Below are 16,539 nucleotides of genomic sequence, written 5' to 3'. Positions count from 1 at the left end.
TAATTGTTCTTTATTAGTCATATGACTCCCAATCGGAGGTAACGAGTGTCAGCTGTCGGCTCGTTATCTCTGATTGGGAGCCATATTTATACTGTGTGGTTTCACCTGGGTTTTGTGGGTTTTTGTTTCCTTGATCCTGTTTAGTCAGTGTCAGATTTGGACTTCACTTTCGTCATTTTTGGTTTGTTGTTTTGATCGTGGTATCTTTAATTAAATAAAGTCTACGATGTTCGCTCAACACGCTGCGCCTTGGTCAATTCCTTACGACGATCGTGACAGAAAAACCCACCAAAAAAGGACCAAGCAGCGCGTCCAGGAGCAAGGGGTCTGGACACAGGAGTTATGGATGCCTCCTAAGGACTTTTGGACATGGGAGGAGATTCGGGCTGGAAAGGGTCCTTGGGCACAACCGGAGGAACATCATCGCCCTCGTGAAGAGCTGGAGGCAGCTGCAGCCGAGAGGAGGTGGTCTGAGGAGGAATATCACCGCCCTCGTGAAGAGCTGGAGGCAGCTGCAGCCGAGAGGAGGTGGTATGAAGAGGAAGCGCGGAGTCGAGGCTGGAAGCCCGTGGTTACTCCCAAAACATTTTTGGGGGGGGGCACATGGCTTGGGCGCCTGGGCAGCAGGAGGCTGCCACAGGGAGAAAAAGGAGAGAAGGCTATCGGATTACGGGAGCCATTGGCAGTAGAGGGAGGGAAGTTGTTGTGGCACGGCATGAGAGACTGAAGTGTGTTCCCAGTCTGGTCCGGTCCGTTCTTGATCCCCAGTTAAGGCCAGTGGTGGGTGTTCCGTGCACGGTCCGGCCTGTTCCTACTCCACGCACCAGGTCCACGATGTAAGCGTCGCCAGCCGGCCTGAACTGGCCGTCTGCCCAACGGCGCCTGAACTGCCCGTCTGCCCAACGCCGTCTGAACTGCCCGTCTGCCCAACGCCGTCTGAACTGCCCGTCTGCCCAACGGCGCCTGAACTGCCCGTCTGCCCCGCCGTCTGAACTGTCCGTCTGCCCAACGCCGTCTGAACTGCCCGTCTGTACTGAGCCTGCAAAGCCGCCCCGTCTGCCATGAGCCTTCAGAGCCGTCCGCCAGACCGGGAGCCGCTAGAGCTCTCCGCCAGACAGGATCAGCCAGAGCCTCCGCCAGACAGGATCAGCCAGAGCCTTCCGCCAGACAGGATCAGCCAGAGCCTTCCGCCAGACAGGAGCAGCCAGAGCCTTCCGCCAGACAGGAGCAGCCAGAGCCTTCCGCCAGACAGGAGCAGCCAGAGCCTTCCGTCAGACCGGATCAGCCAGAGCCTTCCGCCAGACAGGAGCAGCCAGATCCGTCAGCCAGCCATGAGCAACCAGATCCGTCAGCCAGCCATGAGCAGCCAGACCCGTCAGCCAGCCATGAGCAGCCAGACCCGTCAGCCAGCCATGAGCAGCCAGATCCGTCAGCCAGCCATGAGCAGCCAGATCCGTCAGCCAGCCATGAGCAGCCAGATCCGTCAGCCAGCCATGAGCAGCCAGATCCGTCAGCCCGCCAGGATCCGCCAGATCCGTCAGCCAGCCAGGATCCGCCAGAGCCGTCCTGCCAGGATCCGCCAGAGCCGTCCAGCCAGGATCCGCCAGAGCTGTCCAGCCAGGATCCGCCAGAACCGTCTAGCCAGGATCCGCCAGAGCCGTCCAGCCAGGATCCGCCAGAGCCGGCCAGCAAGGATCCGCCAGAGCCGTCCAGCCAGGATCCGCCAGAGCCGGCCCAGCCAGGATCCGCCAGAGCCGTCCAGCCAGGATCCGCCAGAGCCGCCCAGCCAGGATCCGCCAGAGCCGTCCCCGCCAGGATCCGCCAGAGCCGTCCCGCCAGGATCCGCCAGAGCCGTCCCCGCCAGGATCCGCCAGAGCCGTCCCCGCCAGGATCCGCCAGAGCCAGCCAGCCTGGATCCGCCATCTAGTCAGGTACTGCCCCTTAGTCCGGTACTGCCCCGTAGTCCGGTGCCGCCCCTTAATCCAGTGGGGTTTAGTTGGGGGGTGGTCATGAGGAAGGGAATACGGAAGCGGATAGTGACTAAGGTGGGGTGGGGACCACGACCTGGGCCAGAGCCGCCACCAGGGACAGACGCCCACCCAGACCCTCCCCGAGACTCTGAGTGCTGGCCCGGAGGTCGCACCTTTAGGGGGGGGTAATGTGACACTCTGGCTCCACGGACCTTGATATTTGAGCCAGGGTTGTTTAGTTTCATTGTTTGGGTGTATTTCTATGTTGGGGATTTCTGGTTGTGCATTTCTATGTTTGGGTTAATTGTTCTTTATTAGTCATATGACTCCCAACCGGAGGTAACGAGTGTCAGCTGTCGGCTCGTTATCTCTGATTGGGAGCCATATTTATACTGTGTGGTTTCACCTGGGTTTTGTGGGTTTTTGTTTCCTTGATCCTGTTTAGTCAGTGTCAGATTTGGACTTCACTTTCGTCATTTTTGGTTTGTTGTTTTGATCGTGGTATCTTTAATTAAATAAAGTCTACGATGTTCGCTCAACACGCTGCGCCTTGGTCAATTCCTTGCGACGATCGTGACAGGGAGGCTTATCCTTTGGGTTCAAGCCTTTATGAAACATGTCCACAGCAACTGTATCAAAATATTGATGAAGCAATGAGGCTGTTGGAATTTTGTGAGATGGCTTAAGTCAAGCATTAAAACATTAAACAGGTTTCTATTTTCATTGTCTTCTTCAGTGAGCAACAGAGCGAGAGAGACAGAAAAATAAAACAAGAGCAGAACCAGGCAGCCTGAACTGAGATGCACAGTGATCATGTAGGGGTGCACCATGGGAGGACAGAGAGGGTGGGTGAAGAGGAGAGTCATTTTTATTTTTTATTTTATTTAACCTTTATTTAACCAGGTAAGCCAGTTGAGAACAAGTTCTCATTTTACAACTGCGACCTGGCCAAGATAAAGCATAGCAGTGCGATAAAAACAACAACACAGAGTTACATATGGGGTAAAAAAACATAAAGTCAAAAAATACAACAGAAAATATATATACAGTGTGTGCAAATGTAGCAAGTTATGGAGGTAAGGCAATAAATAGGCTATAGTGCAAAATAATTACAATTAGTATTAACACTGGAATGCTAGATGTGCAAGAGATTATGTGCAAATAGAGATACTGGGGTGCAAAAGAGCAAAATAAATAACAATATAGGGATGAGGTAGTTGGGTGGGCTAATTTCAGATGGGCTGTGTACAGGTGCAGTGATCGGTAAGGTGCTCTGACAACTGATGCTTAAAGTTAGTGAGGGAGATAAGAGTCTCCAGCTTCAGAGATTTTTGCAATTCGTTCCAGTCATTGGCAGCAGAGAACTGGAAGGAATGGCGGCCAAAGGAGGTGTTGGCTTTGGGAATGACCAGTGAGATATACCTGCTGGAGCGCAGACTACGGGTGGGTGCTGCTATGGTGACCAATGAGCTAAGATAAGGCGGGGATTTGCCTAGCAGTGATTTATAGATGGCCTGGAGCCAGTGGGTTTGACGACGAACATGTAGTGAGGACCAGCCAACAAGAGCGTACAGGTCACAGTGGTGGGTAGTGTATGGGGCTTTGGAGACAAAACGGATGGCACTGTGATAGACTACATCCAATTTGCTGAGTAGAGTGTTGGAGGCTATTTTGTATGACATCGCCGAAGTCAAGGATCGGTAGGATAGTCAGTTTTACGAGGGCATGTTTGGCAGCATGAGTGAAGGAGGCTTTGTTGCGAAATAGGAAGCCGATTCTAGATTTAACTTTGGATTGGAGATTCTTAATGTGAGTCTGGAAGGAGAGTTTACAGTCTAACCAGACACCTAGGTATTTGTAGTTGTCCACATACTCTAGGTCAGACCCGTCGAGAGTGGTGATTCTAGTCGGGTGGGGCGGGTGCCAGCAGTGTTCGATTGAAGAGCATGCATTTAGTTTTACTAGTGTTTAAGGGCAGTTGGAGGCTACTGAAGGAGTGTTGTATGGCATTGAAGCTCGTTTGGAGGTTTGTTAACACAGTGTCCAATGAAGGGCCAGATGTATACAAAATGGTGTCGTCTGCGTAGAGGTGGATCTGAGAGTCACCAGCAGCAAGAGCGACATCATTGATATACACGGAGAAAAGAGTCGGCCCAAGAAGTGAACCCTGTGGCACCCCCATAGAGACTGCCATAGGTCCAGGTTCGAAAGATGGATACAGAGGTGAGACAGGGAGAATTTGAATTTGCTGAGGTTTGTAACTTAAATATGTACTGCTCAGTCTGATAAAGAATTTTACATGTACAAAATATGATATGCTGCTTTTCCATTGCTTGAACCCACCTTCATCTACTAATGTAAGTGGACAGGATTGTGTCTAAAGCTACTGTGACACTTTTTATCTCCACACATACTTGCATTGACACACCAATAAACATGTTTTACAGTAAGTAAAATAGTACCTAAAGCAAAATTACAGCATTAAGCTGGCAACTCTGGTGCCAGGATAAAGCTGTAAATGTACAGTGAAATTCCACCTGAAATCTAAATGTAAGAAAAACAATACATTTGTACATAAAATACATTTATTCAAATTGGTAACAACATTAAAAAATGAATTAACAACAGAATTGACAATAGAAGTAACAAGAAGTTAACACATATGTAACCAAATAAGAGAATCATTACAACACTCATGTAAAAACGATATTGTGTGCCTGTGCATGTGGGCTGTGGGGGAGAGACAAAGCGAGAGAGGGAGACAGAGTTAAAATTGGGTTTGGTTACAATCCTAGATCTTCCGATTCAGAGCTCAGAGCTCCAACAGGCAGGACTAAGTGAAATAAGACAATGAAAATGGTAATAAGAAAAATTGAAATAGTACTATATACATAATAACAACTGTAGCAGTGATGAATAAATACATGTCCATTGGGGTGGACATTGACCATAGGGGGAGCAGCAGTCAGACTAAATGACCATTGAGGGGTGTGGAGACAAAGTGAAATATTCAGCAGCCTGATGGTCTGGGGGTAGAAATTATTGGCCAGTCTTCCAGTTTTCGCCATAGTGCCACCCACATCTGAGTAATAGAAACGGGGAGAACAGGCCATTGCTCAGATGGCTGAGGTACCTGATGTTCTTCTTGGCCTTCCTGCGACACCTGGTGTTGTAAGTGTCCTGGAGGGCAGGCAGTGTGCACCCAATGCTGCATTCAGCTGTGTGTATCACCCTCTGAAGCGCCTTGCTGTCTGCGACGGTGGAGTTGCCATACCAGGCTGTGATGCAGCCCGATCTATGATCAGGGGCAACTCTGTTTGGGGTAAGGGGGTCCAGAGGAAGTGAAACACACACACACCAGGACAGTTTGGGCCGGACAGCATCCAGGAGGAAGAGTAGTCAGCGCAGCATCAGGTGTTCCTCATTGAGCTCCGTAACAAAACTCCTCAATTCTGATTTGTCAGCTCTTCTCACCCCTGGGATAAGCATATTAAAAAAAAAGAATATAATGAGAGACAGAGAGGACCAGGGCTGTTACTCTGTGGGTAAAACGACAGGGGACAAGGGACATATCAAGCTGGTGTCGTGTGTATGTGTACTTCCCTCACTAGAGGTCTTCATTCAAACTCAGTGAGCACTTGGAAGAATGGGGCAAGGTAGGGATTGAGAACAAACAGCTGGCTTCCTCTGGGCCACCTTGTCATGCACTTTGTTCCATCTTCAGGATTCATCATCTTGGGTTGATTCGAACCTACAACATATATCCAATATAGTTTATGAAATCAATTGAGGCATTAAACAAATACAAAGAAGACAGCTAGATACACGTACTTCAAACCCTAGCAAACTAATACAACATTGCTATAGCCTACACAATACCACAGATTATTTTACCAGACTTACAACATTTTCCGTTCTAGCTGTGCCACCAAATGTTTGCGAACTACTTGTAAAGTGAACAGGTTTAGCTAATACTGTAACATATATGGAACAATGTTTTTTAAAATTAAACTAATGGTTAGCGGGAGAGGCAATATGGACAATCCTGGCCTACAAAACAATGATTTATGTCACGCAGATGAGAGCCAAGTGAACCAAATCACACAGGGTTGTGACAGCTGAGGACACTCTGTCCCTGTGTTTTAGCCATCTATGCTCTCCCCATTGAGTAGAATATATCACGGTGACATCTAGATGGCTACCAATATTAGTTATTTCAAATACTGTATTATCCTGGGAGGGGAAAATACGCCACGTTACTAGTTTCCACCGCAAACACTGTGTTAGGCTACAGCTGACGAGTGGCACTGCACCTTAGTCAGGCAGGCACCTCGATACAATATGATGCACTGGTCATTCACATCAGCTTTATCGGCTTGCGAGTTGCCCCCGGTTTATGTATGCGGCCCCAAAAAAAAACGCTAGAAACAAGCCATTTTCTCTGTAGTATTGGTGGAAACATAACGGTTACGAATATGCACTCAATGTACTCTCTATGGCACTCAGAGACTGCGATACAGCCTATAATCACAATATTCTCTTGTGATGTTTTTCTAGGTCGCACAGCTAGATACAGTGGGGAGAACAAGTATTTGATACACTGCTGATTTTGCAGGTTTTCCTACTTACAAAGCATGTAGAGGTCTGTAATTTTTATCATAGGTACACTTCAACTGTGAGAGACGGAATCTAAAACAAAATCCAGAAAATCACATTGTATGATTTTTAAGTAATTAATTGCATTTTATTGCATGACATAAGTATTTGATACATCAGAAAAGCAGAACTTAATATTTGGTACAGAAACCTTTGTTTGCAATTACAGAGATCATACGTTTCCTGTAGGTCTTGACCAGGTTTGCACACACTGCAGCAGGGATTTTGGCCAACTCCTCCATACAGACCTTCTCCAGATCCTTCAGGTTTTGGGGCTGTCGCTGGGCAATACGGACTTTCAGCTCCCTCCAAAGATTTTCTATTGGGTTCAGGTCTGGAGACTGGCTAGGCCACTCCAGGACCTTGAGATGCTTCTTACGGAGCCACTCCTTAGTTGCAATGGCTGTGTGTTTCGGGTCGTTGTCATGCTGGAAGACCCAGCCACGACCCATCTTCAATGCTCTTACTGAGGGAAGGAGGTTGTTGGCCAAGATCTCGCGATACATGGCCCCATCCATCCTCCCCTCAATACGGTGCAGTCGTCCTGTCTTCTTTGCAGAAAAGCATCCCAAAGAATGATGTTTCCACCTCCATGCTTCACGGTTGGGATGGTGTTCTTCAGGTTGTACTTATCCTTCTTCTTCCTCCAAACACGGCGGGTGGAGTTTAGACCAAAAAGCTCTATTTTTGTCTCATCAGACCACATGACCTTTTCCCATTCCTCCTCTGGATCATCCAGATGGTCATTGGCAAACTTCAGACGGGCCTGGACATGCGCTGGCTTGAGCAAGGGGACCTTGCGTGCGCTGCAGGATTTTAATCCATGACGGCATAGTGTGTTACTAATGGTTTTCTTTGAGACTGTGGTCCCAGCTCTCTTCAGGTCATTGACCAGGTCCTGCCGTGTAGTTCTGGGCTGATCCCTCACCTTCCTCATGATCATTGATGCCCCACGAGGTGAGATCTTGCATGGAGCCCCAGACCGAGGGTGATTGACCGTCATCTTGAACTTCTTCCATTTTCTAATAATTGTGCCAACAGTTGTTGCCTTCTCACCAAGCTGCTTGCCTATTGTCCTGTAGCCCATCCCAGCCTTGTGCAGGTCTACAATTGTATCCCTTGACTTACAATGACCTTACACAGATCTCTGGTCTTGGCCATTGTGGAGAGGTTGGAGTCTGTTTGCTTGATTGTGTGGACAGGTGTCCTTTGTACAGGTAACGAGTTCAAACAGGTGCAGTTAATACAGGTAATAAGTGGAGAACAGGAGGGCTTCTTAAAGAAAAACTAACAGGTCTGTGAGAGCCGGAATTCTTACTGGTTGGTAGGTGATCAAATACTTATGTCATGCAATAAAATGCAAATGAATTACTTAAAATTCATACAATGTGATTTTCTGGATTTTTGTTTTACATTCCGTCTCTCACAGTTTAAGTGTACCTATGATAAAAAGTAGAGACCTCTACATGCTTTGTAAGTAGGAAAACCTGCAAACTCGGCAGTGTATCAAATCTTGTTCTCCCCACTGTATCTACGAGCAATTTAGAGCAGACCTTAATGGCTTTTGTCAACTTGAGCGATAGCTAGCTAGCTAGCAAACGTTAGCCAGTTATCTAGCTAGGTTAGCTATGGAAACATGCAGTAATTCAACTTTGGCTAGCAATAAATATAATTATAAACAAGGCAAGGTACCTACCCAGCAGCTGCTGAAAATATTATTCCACTTCACAGCCGCTTCAAGAAGATATTTACTAAAATAGTCTGAGCTTCATGTGTCTCACCCGACAGCATGAGGTTGGCGTCTAAAACGGTTCATTTGAATCTACAGTAGGCATAAGCTATAACTGTAAGCTATAACATTTTACCCATAATGCAATGCATTCTACAGCATGTAAGCTGTAAAACACATGTATGGTATTATACTGTGCATCCTACAGTGCTTTACTGTTGAAATTACAGAAAAGTCTTATAGTGTATGGTGATGAAACGGACAGCACTCTCCAAGGTGCTAATTAATTCAAAGCATTTTAGACGTCACTGCAGTATGCCGACATACTTGAGTATAGCTGCGGGCTTACACATGTCCGAATTTCTTATAGCCTAATTTTCTAGACATCAAGGTCCAGCAACATTTTTAGACGACACTGCAAAACATCCGCCATAGGCACACATACTCAGCTGTGGGGCTGAGCAGTGTTGCCAACTCCTCAGTAAGGAAAGTAGCTATTGGCTGTCCTAAAAGTCGCTAGAAGTCGCTAAATGACGTCATCGCCTAATTTGCATAATTGGCCATGTGCATGTAATTGTGGTGGAAGCTGTAGGAGAGAGGAATAACGTTGTGGGAGAGACAAAAAGTGAGTAAAAAACACCCTAAATATGTTTAGAACTACAAATGAACGTTCTTCTGTCGATTCTTATTTTTCTTTATGTCACAATTCCAACCCTCCTCCTTTATCAGGGCTTGGGACCGGCAAAAGTGACCCAAAAGAGACACTCTGGCGGAGTTACTTAGTTTTAATTTTTTTTTGCTTTCTTAAGTTTGGTTTGGTTTTTAACCTTATGGTCCACTTAGGAGCCTATAACAAGTCACAGTAAAACATAAACATTTTTAACCATAACATAAAAAAAAAAAAGTGTTTACAATCTACATTAACAATCTAAATGGACCAAAAAGACACAATAGAAAAAACGATAAATGGCAATGTGAGAAAAATGATGGTAACTAGTCTGGCCCTAATTTTTTCAGACCCCCCTCCACACACACACAGGCTGTGCTGGATCACAGAAAGAGTGGGTCCTCGTCATTTTGGTCAAGGCTCTCTATGGCAGGGAGCTGACTTAAATGAGTAAGCAGCTGATGTGCCAAAAAGCTGCAAAACATTATCAGGCAGCTGGTGCTCATAGCAAGCCTCACCAGACAGCTTCAGTCCATATTGAATGTACAGGATGGAGTTAAGGGTCTGCAAGGACATCCGATTTCTTAGTTTGCTTTTTACCACACTCATCTGGCTGAATACTCTCTCGACTTCAGCATTCAAGTGTGGCAAGGACAACACAGACACAGCAGCCATGGCAGGTTCTTGAAAAGGGTTGATATCAGCTGCATCCCTGAACTTCCAAATCTCACTCCAGAAGCCCAGTGTGTTTTTTGTCTCATTCCATTTACTAAGATGGATGGCACGCCATTGCTGGACAATCTTGTCTATCTCTGCAGGGGAGTAGCCAAGGAGATTGGCTATTTTTAATAATTCTCCAGGGCTCTTATTGTGCTTTAGAGTTTCCTCCAAATTGAAAACGGACATGTACTGCAATGCTTTGATATTGTCCGGCAGTCTCACCCTCAACTAATTAGTGAGGGAGATGGTGAAGGCTACACACCGCTTTCGGACATTGTTTTCATCCTCAGGCGCAAGGTGGAGCTCAGCTGCCTTTGACTCAAAAAGGTAACCAAGGTACGGTTTGGGACTGATGTATCCATCTATTGGCCCTTTGAGTACATCAACATTTGCCAGTGGATTCAGCAACCTGCTGCTCACAGACTTGATCAGGCTAACCAAGCTGTCAAGTAGCTTAAGAGTATCTACTTGCTATCCCTCAAAAGCCTTGATGGCCAACTGTACCTCACCCAGCACTGACTTCAAAAAGGTCAGATACAATATGTTTTGAGGATCACTGTACATGGAGTATAAAACCTCAGCCATGTAGCAGTGTTCACTGGACTTGGTGACTGCGAAATGCAGACTAAGCTCCGCCCACTGGTCCAAATTGCGTGAAACCGCGGGTTCAATGGAGAGCCAACGTGTGGCACACACCTTGGTTATCTGTAAAGGTTTCTCCCCACAGTTGATGGTCTCATATATGGCCTTGTAGGCCTCCCTGCGCTTTGGAGACACTTAATACCAGTTGTAAGTCTCTTGTACCAAGTACTCCACACTACGGGGGATGGTGTCATTGGAAGCATGACTTACAGCAAGCTGCAGAGAGTGGCACACACAGCGAATAAGAACCAGATCTTTGAGGCCATACTCCTCCTTCAGCACTTTATGGACCCCATTGTTAATCCCCGTCATAACAGAGGCATTGTCAGTCCATATCCCCAGAAGTTTCTCTTTTTTAAGACAACACTTCTCGAGGAAAGCCACAACAGCACGGGATATAGATTTGGCATCTCCTCCCTCCAACTCAACAAGCCCCAGAAATGTTGATACAATTGTCTGCTTGGTGTCACTAAAGTACCTTATCACAACCCGCAGGTACTTAGAAACACTTACAGTGGGGAAAAAAAGTATTTAGTCAGCCACCAATTGTGCAAGTTCTCCCACTTAAAAAGATGAGAGGCCTGTAATTTTCATCATAGGTACACGTCAACTATGACAGACAAAATGATAAAAAAATTCCTGAAAATCACATTGTAGGATTTTTTATGAATTTATTTGCAAATTATGGTGGAAAATAAGTATTTGGTCAATAACAAAAGTTTCTCAATACTTTGTTATATACCCTTTGTTGGCAATGACACAGGTCAAACGTTTTCTGTAAGTCTTCACAGGGTTTTCACACACTGTTGCTGGTATTTTGGCCCATTCCTCCATGCAGATCTCCTCTAGAGCAGTGATGTTTTGGGGCTGTCGCTGGGCAACACAGACTTTCAACTCCCTCCAAAGATTTTCTATGGGGTTGAGATCTGGAGACTGGCTAGGCCACTCCAGGACCTTGAAATGCTTCTTACGAAACCACTCCTTCGTTGCCCGGGCGGTGTGTTTGGGATCATTGTCATGCTGAAAGACCCAGCCACGTTTCATCTTCAATGCCCTTGCTGATGGAAGGAGGTTTTCACTCAAAATCTCACGATACATGGCCCCATTCATTCTTTCCTTTACACGGATCAGTCGTCCTGGTCCCTTTGCAGAAAAACAGCCCCAAAGCATGATGTTTTCACCCCCATGCTTCACAGTAGGTATGGTGTTCTTTGGATGCAACTCAGCATTCTTTGTCCTCCAAACACGACGAGTTGAGTTTTTACCAAAAAGTTATATTTTGGTTTCATCTGACCATATGACATTCTCCCAATCCTCTTCCGGATCATCCAAATGCACTCTAGCAAACTTCAGACGGGCCTGGACATGTACTGGCTTAAGCAGGGGGACTTTTTTTCTCAACACTTTTTTGTTGTTGTTGTTTTATTTTACTTTTGTAAAAAAAAAAAATGCATTGTTGATTAAGGGCTGTATGTAAGCATTTCACGGTAATGTCTACACTTGTTGTATTCGGCGCATGTGGCAAATAAAACTTGATTTGATTTGATACCTGGTTCAAAGGCACTTAAATAGTTTGTCTTGCCCATTCATCCTCTGAATGCACACATACACAATCCATGTCTCAATTGTCTCAAGACTTTAAAATCCTTCTTTAACCTGTCTCCTGAGCTTCATCTGCAGTGATTGAAGTGGATTTAACAAGTGACATCAATAAGGGATCATAGCTTTCACCTAGATTCACCTGGTCAGTCTATGTCACTGACTCACTCAGTGTATAGCTACTTCTCTGTAGTGTGGCGAACCGTTAAACTAGCACTGACAGGATTATTTTCACTTCATTACTTCACAGTACCAATAAAGCAGCAATGGCACATTATGCTCTGTGTCAAAAGTCAAATAATAACTATGATAATGTGCCACAAATCGTATTTCTTTGTCGAGTTTCAGAGTTTAGTTAGGACTACATGTAATGGAATAAATACATTTTATAGACTGTTATGTAAAGTGTTGGCTAATATAAGAATAGGATGGCTTCAATATGCTTGGATGTTGCCATCACAGAAATTACTTTCATTTCCTCTGCACTTGGCTCCTTTGGGCTTCAATAATTGATAGACTACTATTCTTTGTTCTACAAAGACATTATCCCTGTGCTAAATGGGAGATGAGTTTGCCACTGTGAATGTAGCTTCCCAATGAAAAAAATGGAAACCAAAAACCAAAAACGAACACATTATCCAATTGTGGTCTGAATGTTAATAGTTTTTTCATCAAGGGAATTATATAAATAGTGGAAATGAATTCATTTGTTCTGAGTGGGCCAAGTGATTGTTGGTGACATTCTTCTCATGCATTGTCTTGAAAAATGTATGCACTCACTAACTGTAAGTCGCTCTGGATAAGAGCGTCTGCTAAATGACTAAAATGTAAATGTCTTTAGAGACCCTAAAGCGGCTGTAGGGTTGGTTGGTAGGACCGTTGCGCTTCATTGTGTACGAGGCTTCTCCTAGTTGAGGTGAATTCGCTGACAGAGCACCAGTTGTTTTCGTGGGCAGATGTGCGCACATCAGTAGGTGCCACCTACAGAAAAACTGGACTGAAGTGGGACACCTTTAATTCGAATGCTAAGGAAAATTCGATGACACGGACTCTTATCGCTAGTATAAACTGACATTTTTGGCATGCGCTCGGCCACCAATCACTACAGGTAAGAAAGTACCTGCGTACCTGCGTGCTTTTAACTTTGTAGTAGCCTATTTTGCAATATGATGCAACCGCCCTTGAAGTTTAGCATGTACAATGAATCCTTCTAGGGTTTGTACTTACGTTTTACATTTTTGAATATGGTTTAGTAAACCTACTTACAATCAAAGGAACATGTCTCGTTTTTGAGCGTATTGGTTTGTTTTCAGCCAAGTCAGTGCGCTCTGCTAAAAATTCTAAGACTTTCAATGGCTTATTCCGCAGGTTTATAAATGGTTTGCTAATTTCTGTTTTGAATATGAAAAGTAGCCTAATAAACAATTGTTCAGTAACATTTGTAGGCTAATGTTTTTTTGTTTTTTTACAAATATCTCTAATATCAAATTTTTTTCATATGAAAGTGAAGCACTGAACAATAAGATATCCTATAATAATGGAATTATAATCTCGTGTATAGCGTGAAAACAGCTTTATAGGGATTGAGTGAATATTTAATATTCATCCAGTTCTGTGAATATCAGCGCTGTGTGACTGTTGCGCTCATATGAAAATGTATGCACTCACTAACTGTAAGTCGCTCTGGATAGGAGCGTCTGCTAAATTACTAAAATGTAAATGTGATAAAGATTGGAGGTTGTGTGTAAATGTTGCACTTAAAGAAAGGAGGCTGTGGGGATCAACTATACTGTATGGGTAGCCATGCTTTATGTTGAACGCTTGATTGTCTATTACCGAGTGCAATATTCACTTTGCCATTGCGGTTAATTAGAACGTTCTAGTTGGGGTCAAGACCACTTGATAAATTGCCATCACCTTTTATGCACCTGAATTATTTTTGGGAACGGGGATTTCAAAGTGACAGGGCATGGCAGCGCTCACACCAGGTGAAGGTCATAAACACATTTCATACAGCCCCTCAGGATATATGTAGACCTGCATCCATGTGTGCGCGTTTTAGTGGAAGTGGGTGTTCATGTGCTGATGGAGTGGAGGATTTATATGGTTATTCATTATTATGTAATGCAGGCGATTCTGTATTTGGTGCATAAAAGTAATTGATTGTTCTTATCATGGGGTAATTTCAAGGTACGTAACGATTCACCGATACGCATTGGTCCGGGTTCATCTGTCTGCTGGAGCCCAAACCAATCCAAATGAAGCATGCATTGGTCAGATAACCGATTCAAACGTTACGAATCTCCGGTTCACTAATGTTTTGTACTCATATTGTTTTATTCCGAAAATACTTCTTATCTGTTGTGAAAATTGATATGTCCTCTCGTTCAGTTCAGTAGCCCATCGAACTTGTATGCATGTAACTGCGTATGACTGTCTGATAACAACTGTGGGTGCGCACGCCGCACAGTGCGGTATACAGCTGATCACACCAACGAGGTAGGTCTATCCCTGTTCTAGGCTATTCGTTCATCTGCTCGGCACCTTCAGCATTCAGATTAGGCTATTGTAAAATGGCTTTTGCAATATCAAATCATAGGCCTTATTAGTTATATTTAAATGACAACCAATGTAATTTGCTACCATTACCAAATGCGCTGTATAAAATTGTGTTTTACCATAGCCTACCAGACTGGACGCAAATCACATCCAACTGCTGATTGGGGTTTTCAATCATTTCGATTTTATTTAGATTTTTCCAAGTTCGCAATAAAACATTTTTTGATAGTTTTGCTTTAAACAGTCAGAGTATTTCTATTTGGTCATTTTTAAATGAACAGGTAATTTCATAAAGGACATCAATCATTTCTGCGACCTGTGCGTGCTAGCATTCATTGGAAAGAGCGGGCAGTAAAATTCAAAATGTCTAAACCATTGGCTTGAGATGGCCACTCGTTTTAGAGAAGTAATCTCAGAAAGATCCAGCTCAGAGAGGCCCAGCTCCTGAGCTCCCATCAGCAGCAGATATTAATTTAAAATGGAAAAATGAATATGTTCATGCAAAAAAATGTTAGTGTATCAAATCGAACTGAATAGCATCAATTCGTTCCCCTTAATCAAACCGAAACGCACCATATACCCCATGTATCTAGATGCATACCGAACTGTTCATGAAAGGATAGATGCACATCCCTAGTAAATTCCACTTTAGCCTATTGCTACTCTCAGGTTATGAAGCCTATCAGATTAAAGATAGCTGTCAGCGGTTGGCAAGAGCTATGAAGCACCAAACAGCTCTAGAGTACATTGATGTTGTTTCATGTAATCAAGTAGTATATACAAATGAGGAGTCAGGTCTGATCTTATCCCGAAAGAAAATAGAAACACTTGACCTGTTCATGGAGGCTGGAGGTTTTGAAATGTCCTTCTCTCCCAAATCTATGTATATGTGTGTGATTTGAGTAACAGCCAAGACAACTGTCTCTGTTCCGGTGCAGCTCTGTGAAAAAACACAATGTTACTTATTTATTTCCCTATATTTTTTGTTTCAACAAATCTCACCGCAGTCTGCATAACCAGTTGCACAGCAGATTTAGCGCTCAGTTAAGCATGATATTAAAAGAGGGATTAAGGAGCTGAAATCAATGAGATTAACATTAACTGGGATGTGCAGAGATGTGATGGGAAGGCCCGCTCCTTATCTTAAAAACTCCAGAGCTCAGAATGTCATTTACTCTTCCCACCCAGTGACAACATAGCAGATTTAACACATTTTTAAAAAGTAAACCAAAGGCAACAAACATGTCTTGGATGACACAGTGGTAAGGGACTTCTTTCTATCTGTATATCTCCACTTTGCCTCCCTGCTGTGCTCGTTATATGCTGTCTGAGGTGTGGGTAGAGACTATGCCTTGTGCAAACATTACTCTGCAGAGTTGGTGGTTGGGCAGACAGGCAGTGCTATGAGATGATGAGGTACGGGTGCAGCTGGGACCTGGAGGGTGGTACAGATTGAAAAGGAAAACCAGCCACGTCACCGACACCGACGTCTCGCTTCCAGAAAAGCTAAACACCTTCTTCGCCTGCTTTGAGGATAACACAGTGCCACTGACGAGGCCCACTACCAAGGACTGTGGCCTCTCCTTCTCTGTGGCCGACGTGATTAAGACATTTAAGTGTGTTAACCCCCGCAAGGCTGCCGGCCCAGACGGCATCCCTAGCCGCGTCCTCAGAGCATGCGCAGACCAGCTGGCTGGTGTGTTTATGGACATATTCAATCTCTCCCTTTCCCAGTCTGCTGTTCCCACATGCTTCAAGATGGCCACCATTGTTCCTGTACCCAAGAAAGCTAAGGTAACTGAACTAAATGACTATCGCCCAGTAGCACTCACCTCTGTCATCATGAAGTGCTTTGAGAGACTAGTCAAGGATCATATCACCTCTACCTTACCTGTCACCCTAGACCCACTTCAATTTGCTTACCGCCCAAATAGATCCATAGACGATGCAATCGACATCACACTGCACACTACCCTATCCCATCTGGACAAGAGGAA

General features: G+C 44.7%; 1 protein-coding gene across 1 annotated transcript in view; it reads left to right on the top strand.

The window, feature by feature from the left end:
• The first annotated feature begins 12,862 nt into the window (after positions 1-12,862).
• The window catches only part of LOC121553732 (gamma-aminobutyric acid receptor subunit pi-like), a 94,632-nt gene continuing 90,955 nt past the window's right edge, over positions 12,863-16,539 (top strand). The window contains exon 1 of the mRNA XM_045211431.1: positions 12,863-13,091. The gene's annotated coding sequence lies outside the window, so the exon portion shown is untranslated. The remainder of the gene's footprint in view (positions 13,092-16,539) is intronic.

This window comes from Coregonus clupeaformis, chromosome 37 (genome assembly GCF_020615455.1).
Source record: "Coregonus clupeaformis isolate EN_2021a chromosome 37, ASM2061545v1, whole genome shotgun sequence".
NCBI lineage: Eukaryota > Metazoa > Chordata > Actinopteri > Salmoniformes > Salmonidae > Coregonus > Coregonus clupeaformis.
The sequence above is the reverse complement of the archived record's forward strand: the minus strand, read 5'-3'. Positions and strand labels throughout refer to the sequence as shown.